A 14,070-nucleotide genomic window follows, 5' to 3' on the forward strand; every position below is an offset into this window, starting at 1 on the left:
GTCTGCAAGTACCCTGCAAAGGTGCTCAACCATTCATGCAATTCAGGCAGTTCTTGCAGCCTGAACCCCAGAATATCTCCTCTACCACTGCCAAAGTCATCAATCTCAGGGCAGGTGAGGGAAGAAGAGACTTAAAAATAAAAAGCACTGTAGATACTTAATGTGTGCTTGCCCCAAGGAAGATCTCCCTCCCTTTCCTCCCTGGGCAGTAGATGCTTTGGGGAGTCACAGGTTGAGGTCAGAGGCCAGGAAGCAAATCCACATCTGAACCTACCTGGTGGCTAACCAAGGCTTGCCTACCTCCTCCCTGTGCACAGGCTGCCCCATTGGGCTCCAGCTGCACCTGGGGGCTGTTCTGCTTAGTGTTGGTGGGGCTCCATGCTGCTCCTTCCCTCCCCAGGCAGACCTATACACTAGAAAAGGCTGCTGGATGTTGAGCCCCTACCTGACTTGCAGCCTGGCTGGCTCCACCCCCCACCTTGCCCTGAGTGCCTGACATGGTCAAGGCCCTTAACTTCCCTGAGATCTGGTTCCTCCACCTTTCCAGTCCTGGCCTGCAGTTTGAGGTCTGCTATGTCTTGGGTGTCTTGATCTGTTTTCTACCTGCTGACATCTTTTGGCCTGGAGGTCTATCTGCTAACATGAGAGAGAGTATGAGGGGATAGGTGGGTGGCAGTGCCATGCACACACATCAGAGGGGTGCCCATTTTGGTCTGCTGAGACTCCAAGATCTTGCTCCGGGGGTCTTGACTCAGGTAAGTCACTGCCCTTGGTCCTCCCAGCATGGGTGAAGACAGGTGCTTGCATCCAGTGCTCTGACAACACCCCATGGTCAGGGTCAGGTGGGAGCTGACGCCATCCCTGTGTATTCTCAAGGTGCTACCACCACCTGGCAGGGCTTTCCTGTCTGCCTATTCATTCCTGCATTACTAGTAATCAGTTGTGTTGCGGAGACTCCCTGTTCACCTGTCCCTTCGGAACTGGATAGGAATGAGGAAGGAACTGGTGCTCATGAGGGTCATGAGGCTGGTCTGTGAATCCTTGCTAAGCAGCACCCTGTCCATGGTCCTGGAGGAGTGGGCCACGGATGGGGAGGCAGAGGCACAAGCATCCTGTTAAACCAGAGTGCTGAGTCAACGACCTAGATTCCTGACAGTCCTGATGGGACTAATGCTCTCCAGCTGCCGCATCGAGCACATTTCACAGTCTGCTCAGGGCTTGCACAATTAGCAGGACTGTGCCGTCCCCTGACCACGTGTGGAGGTGAGGTAGCTCGGCTGTGGGCTCCGGGTTGACGTCTCAATTTTCACAGCTGCCTGCATCCCTCACACACACGCTCAGCTGCAAATGAGGAACAGGAAATCAATCTATGTGGCTTTTTTTTTTTCATGCATGTGTGGGTGTGTGCTGGAAACTAAACTCTTGGTGCTACAGAGATTGTGCTTCCTGGGGAGCTTCTGGTAGAGCCCCAACTCACAGAATGGTGAGGAGGCCTCTCAAGATACTTGGGGACAGACCTGGGAGGTGAGGGTGGGTAGCACACAGACCCCTCATTCCTGAGGTAATGGCAAGGGGCAGCAGGGATTTATTGTTGAACCCACTGGGAAACTTCTCAGGAGTGCTCCACATGCTACATGCCAGGACTAGGATGGGAAGGAGAAAGGAGTCCCAGAAATGGGGTTGCAAGCTTCAACCGAAAGAGCAAGCCTCTTTCCATGGTTCTTTCTATTGGATTTCTGGAACCTCCCAGCCTTTCCCTCTTGGCCTGGCATCCATCAGAGGGATTATCACCAACTGGGGAATCAGAGAATCATTAAAGCTACTCAGGATTGTCCTGTGATGGGGTCTGATTTCCTCCCTCCCTGTCGTTATCATCTCCCCAGCTGTCATGAACTCAATGTCCAGTTTGTTTGGCTCCCTGGCTTCCCATACCCACCATGGTACCAGAGACCCTTGCCTTGGCTGTGGATGTGCAGTGCTGGAAGAAGGGAGCCAGCTGTCTCAGGTGTATGCCACCAGTACTCAAGAGAGCTGAAAAATTTGCACTGATTCCCTTGATTAGACATAGAGTTGGGACCTTGCCCTGGCTTTGCCCTGCTGTAGGCACTATGCTGTGTCTCCAAGAGGGATTTACCTGAGAAAAACACTGAATAATCTTGCTTTTAAAATATCCATTAATCTCATATGTTCTGATATCTGCAGGAGCACTGTCAGTAGCTAAGGAACTCTCTGACCCTGCTGTCTGCATCAGCTCCTTGAAGTAGGGGCAGGAGCATCCTTTGTTTTGTACTCTAAGAATGCAGGATACATCAGAGGCCAGCAGATCTCAGTCCCACTTGCCCACTAAACCTCACAGAAAGCTTTTTCTGAGGGATGCAGGGCTGGCACTGGCTAGTTAGCAGCCGGTAGTATGAACCTAGGGCCAAGGTGGGGTTAGGGAGCCCTGCTGGCTTGAGCAGTGTACAGACACGGACATTTCCATTTCACTTTTGCTGTGTTATTCGATGGCTTGGGCAGAACCTTACATTGCTGTGTGCCTGGGAACTATACCAGCAGCAGTCCTCACATCCCTGAGACCAGATGTAGAAGGCCTCAGAAACTCAGAGTAGAACAGGATGTTGCCTTGCATTTCTAGCTATGGTAGCAGGTACCCTCAGTACCTGGCACCACAGGGACCACCCACACCTGGACACAGATACTGACACTTCCCCAGAAAGATTGGAGGCTGCTTTGCCCCAGATCAGGGACTCCCTCAGCCACTCTAGATAGGTAGCTATCTAGTAGCCACCAGATGACTCTGGGATACAAACTCATCCTTCTTCAGCAGCTCAAAGGTCTTCCCCATCAGGATGGCCCCAACCTCAGACCTGGACATTGAGTACTGTTGACCCAGACAAGTCCATGCTATGGGGCCACTTCATCCCAAAACATGTCTCCTGGTTCCACCTAACCAGGGGATCCTTGCCCCAAGACTCTTGACCTCATCCCCTTGGGGGCCCACTGAGTTTGTTGGGCACTTTCCTGGGCCTGACACTGTCATGTGACTTTTATTACATGTGACTTTTATTACATTCTAACGAAGGTTCCCTCACAGCTGTTACAGAAATCTGTAACAGTCTGAAGAAGGTTGTGCCCACACAGGGAAGTCTGATAGGAGAGGAGCAGAACTCCTTACCTGCTTTCTTCGTTCTCACAGGTCTGTGTCCTTCCCTCTGAGAAGAGGTGCTTATGGTCTTCTTCCCACAGTGACCACAGAGGTAGGACTTGAGCCAGACCACAAAGAGGAGTGCATATGGTGGTGGGTGGGCATAGCTCCTTGCTCCCAGTGTCTCTTCCAAATTGAGGCAACATGGGGTATGGCAGGCATTTTCAAGCTTTTTTGAGAAGCAAAGGTTTTCTTGGCATGAAAGAAATTAAAAAAAAAAGTAAAATGGAGTGAACCTGCTGTGTGGATGGAGATGGGAAGGTGGTTACCACCTGGCAGAAACAGGTGGTTCTGGAATGATCCCAAGACAGCTTCAACCCTGGGAAACGCTCCTGACCTATTGGCCTATTCTGAGCAGGCTGGAGCCTGTCAGGCAGGGAGCAGAGCTGCCCAAGGGGAATCTGGGCCTTGCTGGCCAAGTTAACAGCTTTGTCTTCCTTCTTAAGCAGTGGAAACCATTGAAGTACTTTAAAAAATTGAGACAAGTAGAAGCTGTTTTAGTCTGTTCGTGTTGGTGTAACAGAACATCACAGACCTGGTAATTCATAATGGACAAAAATTATTTTATCACTGTTCTGAAGGCTGAGAAGTTTAAGGTCAAGATGCCAGCATATGGGGAGGGTCTTCTTACTGTGTCCTCACACAGTGAAAGGGAAACAAGGGGGCAGGGGAGGGAGGGAGGGAGGGAGAGAGAGAGAGAGAGAGAGAGAGAGAGAGAGAGAGAGAGAGAGAGAGAGAGAGAGAAAGAGAAAGAAACACAAACATGCAAAATGGGGGCAATCTCACTCTTTCATCATGACATGACCCCCCACCCCCAGTGTGCTCATAGCTGGATCACCTCTTAAAGATCTCATCTCTTAATATGTTACAATGACAGTTAAATTTCAACATGAGTTTGGAAGGGGACAAACAATTAAACCTTATCATTCTGCAACTGGCCCCCCAAAACTCATGTCTTCCCATACAGAATACATAAATCCCAGTAGATCCCCCAATTCTTAACCTGTCCAGCATTAATCCAACATATAAAGTCTCATCTAAAGCATCTTTGGGGGAGATTTCAGGCATGGTTCATCTCTAGGCACATTCCTCTAGCCGAGACCTGTGAGATCAAATGAGTTTCCTTCTTCCAAAATACAATGATAGGACAAGCCAAGGGTAGACATTCCTATGCCAAAAGGAGAAGTAGGTGAGAAGAAAGGAATAACTAGTCCCAAGCTAGTCCCAAACCCAATGGGGTGAACAACATTAGATCTTAAGACTCTGGAACAATCTTCTTTGATTCCATGTCCCACATTCTGGGCATCATGGTTTTACTGGGGTCAGTTCATGCAACAGCTCTTGTGTTGGAGTCTCCCCCCTGTGGCTCTCCAAGGCTGGGGCTACACACTGGTGGCCCTACAGTTCTGGGGCCCAAGGGATGGATCCACTTCTACAAATCTACTAGACATTGCCTGGTGGACTTCATGTGACAATCAGTGAAATTTAGGTGGAGGCAGCCATGTCTCCATGATTTACAAGGTGTGCCTGCAGAATTAGCACCATATGAATGCTACTTTCCAGAGGGTGTGCTGTGTATTCCCTCTGCTATCTGAAGTTTAGACCATATCTCACTACAGCCCTCCCCTGCATGGAAATCTAAGGCAGAAATGGCATGGTGATGCAGGTGGCATCAGCACTGTACTATAAACCAAGCTTGGGTGCAGGGCCAGCACCTCTCCCTCTGATGCCAGAGTTAGGAGAGACTTTCCCTGGGATCCACACTGAATGCTTGTTTAGAAAACTGTCTTAGGCTGGGTAATGGCCTGCCTGTGTCCTGTGGTGGGAGAGGGTAAACCCCTTAGGTGATACAGACCTCCATGTGACCTTCTATTTAGATGTCCTCCCCTCCTACTCAAAGGTGGAATTTCTATTCACCCCCCACTCCTCTGCTTCCTGTAGTCTAGAAGTGTAGGCTGCTTTCACATCTACCTGGGACCTACCCTTGTCTACAGCTTATCCTCTGCTCTCCTGTTTCTCTGAGGTTTGGCTGATGCACATTTGGTTCACTCTCGTGAACTAGAAGTCAGATGTCTTCCTACACGAAATGCTCTTGCAAATCCAGAGGTTTTGATTCCTTTGCTCAAGCCATATCTGCAATCAAACTCATATCTGATCAATGATCAAACCCTATATTTATGTAAAGTCTAGAATCTGCTACTTCTTTCCACCTGCCCTGCTACCTCCCTGGTGGAGACCACCCTCCCCAGAACAGATGCTGGAATATTGTGATTTGGGAAATTATTAAGTAAAATAAGGTTACTTGAATTTAAGCACTGTGATGTCATGGCAGTCCATTTGAAAACTGAGACTAAATGACTAGTGGATGGGTAGCATATACATGGACAAAGGGACATAGAGGGATTGCATGAACTTTCTTCATACTTTGCAGAATGGAAAGGTTTGCAGGGTTCTAACCAGTATCCAACTTCACTTTTGCCCCTGCAGACTGGCCTCTATAAATAAGCCAGAGTGATTTAGATTACAGGGGTTGTTCTCTATTCAGACTACATCAAATGAAAGAGGCAGAGGCAACCGCAGACACAAGAGATGCCAAAGGTCTGAGAAGGAGCTTCATACTGGGGAGAATAGTGCCCCCCATATAGTGTTTCAGGGGGCTGAAACCTCTGAATGGGACCTTATTTGAAAACAGGGTCTTTGAAGATCTAATCAAGTTAGTGAGGTCCTACTGGGTTAGTATGTGCCCTAAATCCAATGATTGATGGACATAGAAGGAGAGGGAGATGTTGAGACAGAGAAGGCCATGGGACAATGACAAAGGGAAAGATTGAAATCAGGCAGCTGCAAGAAAAGACAGTCAAGATTGCCCCAACATTAGAAGTTATGGAGAGGTAAGAGAGGATTCTTCCGTAGAACCTCAGAGGAAGCCTGGTCTTGCTCACACCTGGGTTTTAGTCTTCCAGCTTCCCAAACTGAGAGAATACATTCTAATTGTTTTAAGCCTCTAGTTTGTGGTACAGTAGTCCCCCTTTATCTGTGGTTTAGCTTTCAGTGGTTTCTTTTCCCCACAGCCAACCATGGTCCAAAAATATTAAATGGAAAATTTTAGAAATAAACAATTCATAAGTTTTAAATTGCATAGTCTTCTGAGTTTACTGTGATGAAATCTCCCACAATCCCTCTGTCCTGCCAGGGATGTGAATCATCCCTTTCTCCAGTGTTTCCATGCTGTATACACCACCTGCCCTTAAGTTACCTAGCCATCTCAGTTATCAGATTGACCATCACAGTATTGCAGTGTTTGTTTTCATGTAACCTTTATTTTACTTAATAATGGCCCTAAATCATAAGTGGAATGAGACTAGCAATTTGGATATGCCAAAGAGAAGCGTATTATAGTATGTATATATAGGAAAAAACCCATTTATATAGAGTTTAATACTATCCTTTTCATGCATTCATGGAGGTATTGGAATGTATTACTCATGGAAAAGGGGGATTAGAAAGCTAAAACAAGCCCTTAGCCTGTCCCATAAGGTCCCAAGCCCTGTCCTCACTTTTTTTTTTTTAAAGTGGTAACAGCGATTGAACCCAGGGCCTCACACATGCTAGGCAAGTGCTCTACTATTTATCTATACCCCCAGCCCTTTTAATTTTATTTTGAGATAGGGTCTAGCTAAGTTGTTAAGGCTAACTTAGAACTTATGATCCTTTCTTAGCCTCCTGAGTAGCTAGGATACAGTCGTGCACACTGCACCTGGTCTTTGCTCACCTCTTGTTCCACCCAGCAACATTAGTCTCCCACTGTTCCTTAACAGACCAGGTATGCTCCTGCTCCAGGGCCTTTGTACTTGGACCCACATGGATTGCTTCTTGCAGGTCTCTGCTGAAGAGTCGCATGATCAGAGGAGGCTTCCCTGATCACCCTGTTGATATGAAAACAACAACAACAAACCCTCCCTCCCCCATCCACTCCTGATCCTTCCTACCTGCTCTCGTTTTCTTCACAGTGCTTGTAATAAAACAGCTGATGTGTATTTACTTGTTCAATACTTGTGCCTTCCCTTGATAATGATAACATGAGGGCCAGGACTTGATTAATGATAACTGTATCACCGCTGCCCACAACAATGTAAAGTACATACTAACTCAATAGATGATCATTGAATAAATGAATCAGAAAAAAAAATCCACAAGCTAACAGAGTAAAGGGGAAAGCCTAAGGAGAGACAATTCAAGAAGAAAATGCCTTATTAGCTCACTCTCATAACTAAAGAAATGCAAATTAAGTCTGTATGGGCTCATTCTCACTTATTAGATTGTGGTGAATGTGAGAGGAATTTGGTGCTGTCTTGGGAGTGGGATGTTGACCATTGTCTTGTTCTTTTTTAAACAATTGAAATAGATAATTCACATACAAAAGTTTACAGTTTTTAAGTGAATAACTCGGTGGTTTTAGTAGACATTCACAAGCTATGAAAATATCACCACTATTTAATTCCAGAACATTTTCATTATCAAAAAGATATCCCATATCCATTAGCAGCCAGTGCCCCTTCTTATACTCACAAGCACCTGATAACCTGTAATTTCTTTTTACGATTCTTTGGATTCGCCTAAATTCTGGACATTTCATATGAATGGAATCATACAATATATGGCCGTTGTATCTAGTTTGTATCATTTAGCATAATGTTCTTAAGTTTATTCACATTGTAACATGTATTAATGCTTCATTCCTTCTTATTACCATGTAATATTCCATTGTATGAGTCTATTACATTTTGTTTATTCATTCATACACTGATGGACATTTGGGTTGTATCTATTTTGTGGCTAATATGAACAATACTGCTAGGAACATTTGTGTATAAATCTTTGTGTGGGCATGGTTTTCAAATATCTTGGATATATATGTATGTAGGAGTGGAAGTGCTGAATCATATGATTACCCTACTTAACAGTTTGAGGAACTATTTTCTGAAGTGGTTATACAACTTTACCATTGGCACCAGTGGTGTATGAGAGCTTCAATTCTTCAGCATCTTCAATAACTGTCTTTTTTGTTATAGCCGTCTCAGTGGATATGAGGTAATGTCTCACTGTGGTTTTGATTTGCATTTTACCAATAATTAATGATGATGAACAATTTTTCATGTGCTTTTGGCCATTTGTTTATCTTCTTTAGAGGTCTATTTTCAGATCCTTTGACCACTTCTAATTGGCTTGTATTTTTATCATTGCATTGTATGAGTTCTTTTCATATTCTGGTTACTAGATCTTTTTTTTAATATTTATTTTTTAGTTATAGTTGGACACGATACCTTTATTTTATTTATTTATTTTTATGTGGTGCTGAGGATTGAACCCAGGGCCTCGCTCATGCTAGGCGAGTGCTCTACTGCTGAGCCACAACCTCAACTGTATATTAGATCTTTATGGCATATATGATAAGCAAATATTTTCTCCCATGCTTAGGGAAGTTTTTTTTTCAATTTCTCTTCCACCCATCCATTCATCCATCCATGGAGCTGAACATTGAACCCAGGAACTTCACATACCAGAAGAGCACCCTACCACTGAGCTACATCCCTGGCCCTCAGTTTCTTGAAAGTGTCCTTAGAAGCACAAACATTTTTTTATTGTGATAAAGTTCAGCTCCTCACTTTTATTTGGTTGCTTGTGCTTTTGATGTCACAGCTGAGAAATGGTTGCCTAATCCAAGGTCACAAGGACTTATGCCTTATGCTTTTTTCCTAAGAATTAAGTTGTTTTACATTTAGGTCTTTTATCCATTTGGAGTTCATTTTGTCTGTGATGTGTGGTGCAAGTCTAAGTGCATTCTTTTGTTTGTGGCTATCCAGATGTCCCAGCAGCGTTTGCTGAAAAACACTCTTCTTTCCCCATTGGATTATCTTGAAACTCTTGTCAAAAATTGATTGAGCATAGATTTATGGGTTTACTTCTTGGCTTTCAGTTTTGTTCTGTTGACTTATATGTCTGTCCTTCTGCCGGGACCACAGTCTTTTTATTATTATTATTATTATTATTAGTTCTTCAAAACATTATATAGCTCTTGACATATCATTACATACATTTGATTCAAGTGGGTTATGAACTCCCATTTTTTCCCTGTATACAGATTGCAGAATCACATCGGTTACACATCCACGTTTTTACATACTGCCATACTAGTGACCGTTGTATTCTGCTGCCTTTCCTCTCCTCTACTATCCCCCCTCCCCTCCCCTCCCCCCCATCTTCTCTCTCTACCCCATCTACTGTAATTCATTTCTCTCCCTTGTTGTTTTTTCCTTTCCCCTCACTTCCTCTTATATGTAATTTTGTATAACGATGAGGGTCTCCTTCCATTTCCATGCAATTTCCCTTCTCTCTCCCTTTCCCTCCCACCTCTCAGGACCACAGTCTTGATTACAGTAGTTTTGTCTTGAGTTTTGAAGTTGGGAAATGTATCTCTCACAAAAAGCAATTGTTGGATCATTTACATTTAGTGCAAACACTGATAAGGTAGAGTTTGCTGTTTGTTTTTCATGTCTCATGTTGTTTTTGTTCCTTTCTTCCTCCTTTATTACCTTCTTTTATTTTCTAGTATACCATTTTACTTCACTTGTCATTTCTTTTACTATATATATTTTTTGGTTATTTCCTTAGTTGTTTCCTGGCAGGTTGTAATTAACATTTTCACTTAAAACAATGCTGTTTAGATTAATACAAATGTAATTTCAGTAGAATAGAAAAACTTTGCTTCTCTATAGTTCTTTTGCCCCCTCTTCTTTGTGGTGTTATTGTCATAAAATTTATATTCTTATGCCTTGTGTGCTCATCAACACATTTTAAATTAGTGTCTCATGCAGTTGTCTTTTGATTTAAATAGGAGAAAGAATTATGAGCATAAAATACACTACACTGTCTTTTTTTTTTTTTTTTGCAAAACAACGCTGTTTTTCACACACACACACACGCACACACACACACGTTTAAGACCTTATACAGTACATTTGACTGGGTGCTTATGAGGAAAAATGAAATAGGCAGATAGGAAATTAGAAACAATAATAAGATAAATTATAGCAAAATAAGTGCCTTGCACAACTGGTGGTAACTATGGAACATGGCAAACTCAGTTCTCTTTATCTGGGGTTTATTTCATACATTAAATAAATAAATAAATAAACAGACAGACAGGCAGGCAGACAGACAGACAGGTGATCTGTCCAGAGAGGGCAAAAGCAACTAGTCTGATATGGCTCTTCAGAATGAAATTCTTTTTACTTGGTATTTAAGGATTCTGTAGCAGAAAGTCCAGCCTCCTGCTTGCTCCCTATCAGGAAGCTATCTCAAGGTATGGTGTCAATAGGAACCAGATAGGTCACACATATACACGTGATTTACACTGTCTTTTCGATTTGTCTATATAGTTAACCTTACTGGTGGTCTTTATTTTTTCATGTGGACTCAGGTTATTGATTGGTGCCCTTTAATTTCAGCCTGAAGGACTCTCTTTACTAGTTCTTGTAGGATGGGTCTCCCAGAGACAAGTTCTTGGCTTTATTTATCTGGCTAATTTCTTTTTCATTTTTAAAGGAGAATTTTTTTATATAAATAATTCTTGGTTGACAGTTCTTTTCTTTCAGTAATTTGAGTATGCCATCCCACTGCCTTCTGCCCTCCATGTCTTCTGATGGGAAATCAACCTGTTCAGCTTCTTGGATATGGAGATTAACATAATTTTTTTTTCAAATTTAGTAACTTTGGGGCATATTTCTTAAGTATTCTTTCTTTTCTATTTTTCTGAGATTAACCTAAAGGATATTTTGGTATCCTTTATGGTTACTTTATTTATTTATTTATTTTTTCTCTCTGTTTCTCAGTCTGGGTAATCTCAATTGACCTTTTTCCAGGTTCACTGATTCTTCTCGCTGTTCGAATCTGCAGTTGGTTTTCTTTAGTTAATGTTTCATTTCATTTGCTTAATTTTTAACACCAGAATTTCTACTTTGTGCTTTTAAAAATAGAATTTGTATTCCTTTATTGGTATTCTTTATTTGATGAAGCATTGTTTATATACTTTCCTTGAGTAACTTTAGGCATGGGTTCCTTCTGTTCTCTGAACATATTTAAAATAGTTGATTAAAGTTTTTGTCTAGTAAATAATTCTGGAAATCAGAGTCTCAACCCTCTTCAGGGTTTGCTTTTGTAGTAATAGTTGTCTGTTTCATGGTTTTTGAAAATTAATTCTGCAGAGTCTGTGTTTGGTGTTAAAATTCCTGCTCAGTAGTAAAATAGAGATTTCACATAGTTAAAAAAAAATTCCTGCTCAGTTATCTTAGTGGTCATTTAATGACTAGACAAAAAATTTTCCAATGTGTGGAGCCAATAAGTCTCCTGGTCTCTGGTGAGGGGCTCTGTGTGCTTGAGGCATGCCTTTAGCTGTCAGCTAGGCCGTTAATAACTCTGCCTTAGTCTTCACTTGCAGCTTGCACAGAGCCTCATAATCAGCCAAAAATGAGAACTTGGGTCTTCCTAAGGACTTTGCTGAGCATTTGCACAGCCCTGAGCATGCACCTATTTTAGATTCCCAGGAATATACAGCAACTTTTCCAAGCTTCTATAGACATCTTGATATGGAACTTTTAATCCTTTTGATTAGTTTATTGCTGGATTCAGCTGTTAACCATTGCTTTAAATGTGAAGTTAAATGCCTGCAGTTGTTCTTGATGATCAACCAGGGGAATAGGTTTTTTTGTACTTGGTGAGTTCTGAGTCAGGTCAAATACAGGCATCCTTGCAAATAGGGTTTCCAAGGAAACCACAGGACAGGTGAAATAATGACAATTTCTGGGAATGAGGAATTGAAAGAGTTCCATCTCTGTTCTGTTCACTCCAGTGGCTGCTAGGCTACTGGTTTTCATGATGAATGTGGGGTCTTATTTTTCAAGGCACTGGGGAATAGAGTCAGGAATGGGACTAGAGCAAATTTAAATGCCACAAAGTTGTAGTTCTTTCTGAAATTCAGTTGCATTTTGTGAGTAAATATTCCCTGGATTTCCACAAACTTCCAAAGTTCTAAAAAAGTTTTTTTGCTAATCTTATTGTTACTTTTATGGGGGAGTTTTGGAGATCCACACTCTGTCATTTTTACTGTCTTGCCATTATCTTTGTAAGCACTTCTGTGATGTCTCCTTAAATTTATAGTACACATAACCTTTGATTCAGCGATCTAATGTTAGAAGTTTATTCTTCATATATGGTCCTGTTTGAGTAAAAATCCTGGGTGGAGGATACTCATTGTTGGAATGTTTGTAGTCACCAAAACCTGGGAAATACCTCAGTGTCATTTGCAAGGGAATATGTCACACATGACAGATACTCCAGCCACCAGACAGAATATACTTCAGCTGTGATAAAACACGAGAACTTGTACAGATAAAAGAGCAAATTGAGGGCTGGGGTTGTGGTTCAGCAGTAGAGCACTCGTCTCGCACAGGCAAGGCCCTGGGTTCGATCCTCAACACCACATAAAAATAAATATATATATATATATATATATATATATATATAAAATAAAGGTATTGTGTCCAACTACAACTACAAAAAATAAGTATTAAAAAAAGAGCAAGTTGAAAACAGTGCGTGAAATGTTCAGTACACTGTAGAAGTTATTCCTTAATAAGACTCCTGTGGCACAAGAATTAAAATCAAGAATCAATAAATGGGATGGACTCAAACTAAAAAGCTTCTTCTCAGCAAAAGAAATAATCTGTGAGGTGAACAGAGAGCCTACATCTTGGGAGCAAATATTTACCCCTCACACATCAGATAGAGCACTAATTACTAGGGTATATAAAGAACTCAAAAAGCTAAACACCAAAAAACCAAATAACTCAATCAATAAATGGGCCAAGGACCCGAATAGATACTTCTCAGAAGATGATATACAATCAAACAACAGATACATGAAAAAATGTTCATTATCACTAGCAATTAGAGAAATGCAAATCAAAACCACTCTAAGATTTCATCTCCCTCCAGTCAGAATGGCAGCTATTATGCATACAAACAACAATAAGTGTTGGTGAGGATGTGGGGGAAAAGGGTACACTCACACACTGTTAGTGGGACTGCAAATTGGTGCAGCCAATATGGAAAGCAATATGGAGACTTCTTGGAAACCTGGGGATGGAACCACCATTTGACCCAGCTATCCCCCTCCTCGGTCTATACCCAAAGGACTTAAAAATAGCACACTACAGGGACACAGCCACATCAATGTTTATAGCAGCACAGTTCACAATAGCTAAACTGTGGAACCAACCTAGATGTCCTTCAGTGGATGAATAGATTAAAAACAAATGTGGCATATATACACAATGGAATATTACTCAGCAAAAAGAATAAAATCATGGCATTTGCAGGTAAATGGTTGGAGTTAGAGAAGATAATGCTAAGTGAAGTTAGCAAATCCCAAAAAACCAAATGCCAAATGTTTTCTTTGATATAAGGAAGCTGATTCATAGTGGGAGAAGGAGAGGGAGCATGGGAGGAATAGACGAACTCTTGATAGGGCCGAAGGGTGGGAGGGGAAGGGGGGCCATGGGGTAATTAATGGTGGTGAAATGCAATGATCATTACTATCCAAAGTATATGTATGAAGACACAAAGTGGTGTGAATATACTATGTATACAACCAGAGATATGAAAAATTGTGTTCTATATATGAATAAGAATTGTAATGCATTCTGCTGTCATATATAAATAAAAAATTTACATGAAAAAGGAGAGGAAGTAAAGGTAGTGCCCACTAGAACCTCAAAGTGGCTCTGGTGTGTTTTCAGAGTTTCAGG

The 14,070-nt window shown here is 42.1% G+C and overlaps 1 protein-coding gene across 3 annotated transcripts in view; it reads left to right on the plus strand.

Annotated features, from left to right (window-relative positions):
* Rasgef1a (RasGEF domain family member 1A) overlaps positions 1-14,070 on the plus strand; it is a 78,525-nt gene that overhangs the window by 19,795 nt on the left and 44,660 nt on the right. The window contains exon 2 of one of the 3 annotated variants that reach the window (XM_058583651.1): positions 3,197-3,257. The exons of the other annotated variants lie outside the window; for them this stretch is intronic. The gene's annotated coding sequence lies outside the window, so the exon portion shown is untranslated. The remainder of the gene's footprint in view (positions 1-3,196; positions 3,258-14,070) is intronic. 3 annotated transcript variants of the gene reach the window in all.

The sequence above is a fragment of the Marmota monax genome, unplaced genomic scaffold, assembly GCF_021218885.2.
Source record: "Marmota monax isolate L192 unplaced genomic scaffold, Marmota_monax_Labrador192_F-V1.1 WCK01_AAM20220418_F8-fsc00161, whole genome shotgun sequence".
NCBI classification, from domain to species: domain Eukaryota; kingdom Metazoa; phylum Chordata; class Mammalia; order Rodentia; family Sciuridae; genus Marmota; species Marmota monax.